This window comes from Monodelphis domestica, chromosome X (assembly GCF_027887165.1).
Source record: "Monodelphis domestica isolate mMonDom1 chromosome X, mMonDom1.pri, whole genome shotgun sequence".
Lineage (NCBI taxonomy): Eukaryota > Metazoa > Chordata > Mammalia > Didelphimorphia > Didelphidae > Monodelphis > Monodelphis domestica.
The window spans coordinates 38,850,441-38,856,272 of NC_077235.1; the positions used below are offsets into that span (position 1 = coordinate 38,850,441).

Genomic DNA, 5,832 nt, shown 5'->3' on the forward strand with positions numbered 1-5,832 from the left:
TAGGATACCTTTCTAGAGGTGGCAGATCCTGGTTCCCAAACCTGCCCCCTAGGAATCACTGGAATTTTATATACTTATATATCTGTATGTATGTATGCATCAACTGTGGATTTTTAAATCACCAGGCAGAGGAGCCATCTCCCCCCACTACCAGCACTGCCCACTATGCCCACTGTGGCCCTTCCCTGAGCCAGAGCAGAAAAGGGGGAGATTTATTGCTGAACCAAAGGGCCCCACCTGACCCACAGGGGCTGCTGGGCAGCTAGTTTGGGTCCCAGGCCCTCCCCCAACACACTCACTGGGTCACCCACAGTGAACTAGTGACAATTGTGCCTATATATCCCACTGCCTTGTTTCCAGTGGCCTGGCATAGCCCTGTGATTGCTGGAAACTCCCTCCCTGCCTACTTCCAGATAGGAAAGTTTGGGGTCATTTAGGACCCCAAAATACATTTCCACTTGGGAACAGAGGTAGCACAGACAGGAAACCAAGGTCTGGCCTGTGGCTGCCACCCCTCGAGAACCCCCCCATAGGACTGGTGCCAACTGCCCAGGGGTTTGGGCCACGTGGCATTTCACCCTCTGGGTAGAGTTCATTATGGTGGCAGAAAAGATTGTCTGGATACCACTCTTAGGCTTCCCAGAAAGAATCTATCTCTTCCATAGCCCCTGCCAGATCTGAGCAGAGAAGCCTCTTCTCTCCTGTGGTGACCCACAGCTCAGGTGCCTTCCAGGCTCCAGAGAAGTGGGGCCTGGGCTCTTCTCCTTCCCCAGGACAGCATCTGGCCATCCCCTAGGGGTTTTGGGGTGGGGGAACAATTTTTAAAGCATTCCAGCCACACTGCACAGTAAAAAAATGATCATTGAAAATTATACTGAAGTAATCTGGAAAAATAATTAAAAACCCAAATTTAAAAAGAAAAGAAAAGAAAAAGTACCGAATCTGGGGAGGAAGAGCTAGGAAGCAGGTGCTGCTGAATTGGAAAGTGAGAGGATGCAGGCAAGGTAGAAAGGGTCCAGGCTGTGAAGGGCTTTGAAGGCCAAATAGAGCATCTTGTATTTCATTTCAGAAGTAACAGGGAACCATTGGAACTTACTGACTTGGGGATGGGGATGAGGGTGGGGTGATGACGGCGGCATAATCAGAACTGTGATTTAGGAAGGTTACTTTGGCAGATGAGTGTGGGATGGACTCTAGTGCTGAGAGACTAAAAACAAAGAGATCAACCAGTAGGCTACTGCAATAGTCTCAGCAGGAGGTGAAGAGATCCTGTACCACAGTGGTGGCTGGCTGAGTAGAAAGAAGGGGAGATAGATGAGAGACGTGAAGGTAGAAACAACAACACTTGGTAACAGATTGGATAAGGGGCTGGAGTGGGGCCTGGGTGTAAGTGAAGGAGGGTTCGAAGGTATCATTGACGTTGCTAGCCTGGATGGTGGAGAGGGTAGAGATGCTCTCTGAAAGAGGGGAGAATTGAGGGAGAAAGATGTGCATTCTGCTTTGGAAATGCTGAATTTGAGAGGCCTACAGGACTCTACAGGACTCTCAATTTGATATCCACTCACTCCTCTCCCCATTAAAAGTAACCTTTAAGGGAATTAGAATATACAGGAATGAATAAATGTCTTCAGGGAAGTGCCTAGCTGTGCTTGTGTGTGTTTGTCTCTGTGGTTGTCTGTTAGAAGCAGGTAAAAATTTGTGACTGGTGAATTTGAAAGTCACAGATCAGTCATTCTGTGCCCATGGGTTACCTTTCTAATCTCCTTTTACCCCTAGCCTATTATTAGCCCAAACGGATTTTTCAAACATTTATTTTGAACTAAGATAAATGATAAATTCTTTATTTCAGGCCTAGGGAGACAGTAGGGGGCTGTCCTCATATGAGCAGTGCCCATTGCTCTCTTGGTTGCTCTGGTTACTGCAGCCTAACAGAGAAACCCCCCTGCTGTTTCTGAGCCTGTATTGTGACACTGGGCCCAGAATCCTGCTGCATCAGAGTTTCCCAGGCAACTTAGTTGGTGCCCCTGGAGCCTTTAGGTCAGATTGGCTAGGGCAGTATACCAGTGTGGCTGCCTTCATACAGAGTTCTACCTATACAACAGGCTAGTAACTGAATACTCCTACCTTTGATACCCGAAATTGGCTAAACTTAATGATAATCCTATGAGATTTTAGGTAATGTTTTCAAATATTTGGGGGGTATTTATTTTAATCTTTTGTGGTTGAATTAGATTGGGAGATATGGGGGGTTGGTTATATGTATTGTTAGAGCTCAGTATATGTATATATGTTCATATATAGATTTGAAAAGATGGATGGGGGTGTGGTTCTGTAGATTGGCCTAGCCAAATTTCTGTTTATATGTGCCAGAGTACAAAAACATATCTGTGGGGAATATGTAGAAGTCTATGAATGTGTATACAAATATATGTATGTTAATATATATCGTAAATGTCATTTATATGTGTGTTATACATATTGTCAAAGAAATATCAATCGAGCCCTAAACATTTTAATAGCCTAATATGTACCAGGCATAGGAAATAGAGACAAAAGCAAAACAGACCTTACTTTCAAGGAGCTTAGATTCTATCAAGGGGAAACACTAAAGATATTATCTAAGCACTTACCAACATTTTATTTATTAATTTTTAAATTAATTTTATTTTTTTTTACTTACCAACATTTTAAAAGGTGATTCAAAGGAAGGTCCTAACAGTCAGTGGGCAACAAGAAAGGAAGCCTAAGAAGGGAGCACCTGAGCCAAGTTTATAAAGAAATAAGGGGTTTAAAGAGGCTGAGGCGGGAGGGGAGGGGGGAAGTCTTCCAGGCATGGGAAATAACTAGTATAAAAGTGTGGAGATGGGAGAGGAAATGTCTAGTGACTTCTTTTGGACCCTAGACTGTTAGAAGGGAAATGTGGTATAATCAGCCAGAAATGTCAAACAAAAGAGATTGTATTTGATTGTAGAGGTCAAAGGGAAACGATTGAAGCACACTGAATTAGTAGAAGTACGAATTAGGGGTCAAGATCAGGTTTTATGTTTGTGTCTTAAGCATTTCTTTTGTGGGGGCAAAGAAAGCTGTCCTATTCCTTTAAGTTGGGGGAGGTTGATATTCCAAGTCCTCGTTACTGATTATGATGCTCTTTAAATTGATGATGTATGATAATGAATAGATGACTAGTGTGATGTTGGAAAACCAAGTGTGAGCCAATAAGTCAGACTGTAGAGAATTCTTTTACACACACACACACACACACACACACACACACAAGCTAGGCTTTAAAAGATGGATAAGATTTCCAAAAGATTGGGGGCAAGGGAGCTCATTCCTGGCATATTAACTAGTGTGAGAAAAACAGAGACATGGGAGGTCAAGAGGGCTTAGTTAACAGGCAGGTAGTTATGGAGATTGGCTGGAACCTAAAAGTAATCTAAGAAAAATCTAGAAGGGGGATGATAAGACTGTGGAAGGCCATGAATGCCAGACTTCAAGACTTTTTGAACCTTTGTAAGCAGTAAGAGGGTAAGGAAGCATTTTGTTCAGAGGATGTTTATGACTAAATCTGTGCCTAAGAAGGATTCATCCAACAGCACTCCAAGAAAGGATTAGAGAGGAAATAAATATATAATGGCAGACACAGGTTGGCAGATTACAAGTACCTTGCCCAAAGGGACAAATGGAGAACAGACAAATGGTGGCAGAGGCAGAAACAGCCAAGTTAGGAGGACAAACCAATTTAGGGTAAAAACAATAATGCTTTGGGTCTTAAACTTGGGATATTCAGGTATGGATTCAGAAAGGACCTTATTGATCATCTCTTATACTCCCTCCTCATTTTAGATGAGGGAGGGCATTAACACCTAAAGAGGTGAAAGCTTTTCCCCAAGGTCACATGGAAGGTAAATGGCAGTTTCATGCACTAACATGCCTTTTTCTTTTTCTTCTTCTTCATTCTCTCCATTTTAAATAATGAAAGGTGATATCACAAAAGCCCTGACAGTTGACATTACTGTTGGGAAGGCATGCAGACTACTGTGTGCAGGAGTGCTCTTTGAATGAAGGGGCATTAGCTATCATCTGAGCCCAGCTTTGTGCTTGCTGTCAAGGAGCAAAGCTTGAGCACTGAAAGTTCAAAAGAAAGGGCCTCATCTTTTCCTTTACCAGCCAAGGGGGTGATGCTTCAACAAGGCCTGAGCCACAAGAGCCTCACATACTAGTTTCTGTTCTTTTTTGGACTACAGGTAGAAATTGCTATGCCGCGGTGGATTCTTTCTCCATATAAAAGCTCCACCAACCATTTTGTCACCCCGGTTGGTGTCAGCATACCATGGTACAACAGCCTGATAGCTGGCAAGAGTGTCATCTTCCTCCTGATTCGCAAGTTCTGCTTGGAGGTGTTGCAGTTATTATATTGGATCTTTATCTTCCTCTTTGCCCTACTTGCTGTTACCTGGAACTACATGATGAAGCTGCTGGGATTTTCAAGGCCTGAACCAAACATGACCCCCGACAATCACAACTGCGATAGTATTGCCGAAAATTGCAAGGTTGTCCTTCAGGCCATCCTATGTCTGATCTTTATTCTAAAAAATCACCAGATGTGCATATGAATAAAACTCTGCTATAATCACCTCACTTGGGCCTAGTTTCATTTATTTTAGGGTTACAATGATGTCATAGCCCACCCCAATGTGTTTCAACAAGAGTCAAAAAACTTTGGCCATGGTAGCTGGTCCCAGTGTCCAAAGTTTTCATCAACTGACAAGTGATGAGGCAAATGGGTACAGCATACTCACTCAGCAGAATTCCAAATAGAACTTGGGGGTTGGGGATTTTGAAGTGTCTGGTTGGCTAAGATGCTTCCCAAGGGTACCTCTAATCATTACTTTTTAAAATGAAGGACCATAGTTGCTATCCCCTTTAGATCTAAGCAGGATGATATGGCTAGATAATATCCCATTCCACAGCTTTACAAATTGAAGGGAGGAAGGGGGGAGGGAAGGCATATCACTAAATGGGGAGAGGGGAGGGAGAGGGTCTCAACAGGCCCAAGGTTGGGAATACACATACCTAAGTGCATTATTTTGAGTGAATTGGTGACTTAATCCAATAATGGAGATCCAAATTGGTCACCTAGTGAACTGAAATAAATGAGGTCATGCCCATAGCCTTGGCAGCTAGATGGTATAGTCAGAGAGCAGTGGATCTCTGTGGTCAGGAAGATAGAAATTCAAATCCTGCCTCAGACACTAATTGTATAACCTTAGGCAAGTCATTTTGTCTCTGTCTGCCTCAGCATCTTCATCTGTAAAATGGAGATAATAATCACCTACTTCCCAGGGTTGTTGTGAGGATCAAATGAGATAATAGTTGTAAAGTACTTAGCACAGTGCCCGACACTTAGTATGAGTGCTATATAAATGGTCACCATGATGATGGTGGTTATTACTTTCAAGAGTTGTTGTGAAGATCAAATGAGATTATATAAAATTCTCTGCAAACCTTCAAGTGCTATAGAACTTCTAGCTAGCATGATTATTATTGACCCTAAGTTGCTCCAGTTTGGTGGAGTCCCACCTCTAAGAATGTCACACACTTAAGGGATCCCTGAGGAGAGGGACAAGGTGACCTGAGGAGCAATGGAATGTTTAGAATCTAAACATCACCCCTGTTTAACTGAAGGGTTCTATAAGAGGTTTTCTCTTAGAACAGGGAGTACCAGTGTTCTCCTGAGTGAACTGGGTGCTTGAGTTGCTCAGGCCTTGGCCTCTGTCTAGTAAAGTCACTGTCAGAGGCTCTTTTGGGAGCATAACATACACATTGGCG

The 5,832-nt window shown here is 43.1% G+C and overlaps 1 long non-coding RNA gene across 1 annotated transcript; it reads left to right on the top strand.

Annotated features, from left to right (window-relative positions):
- The first annotated feature begins 1,976 nt into the window (after positions 1-1,976).
- LOC103100603 (uncharacterized) lies at positions 1,977-4,641 on the top strand. The gene is made up of 2 exons (XR_474745.3): positions 1,977-2,175; positions 4,248-4,641. It is a non-coding gene; the product is annotated as an uncharacterized LOC103100603 (long non-coding RNA).
- The last annotated feature ends 1,191 nt before the right edge of the window (positions 4,642-5,832 follow it).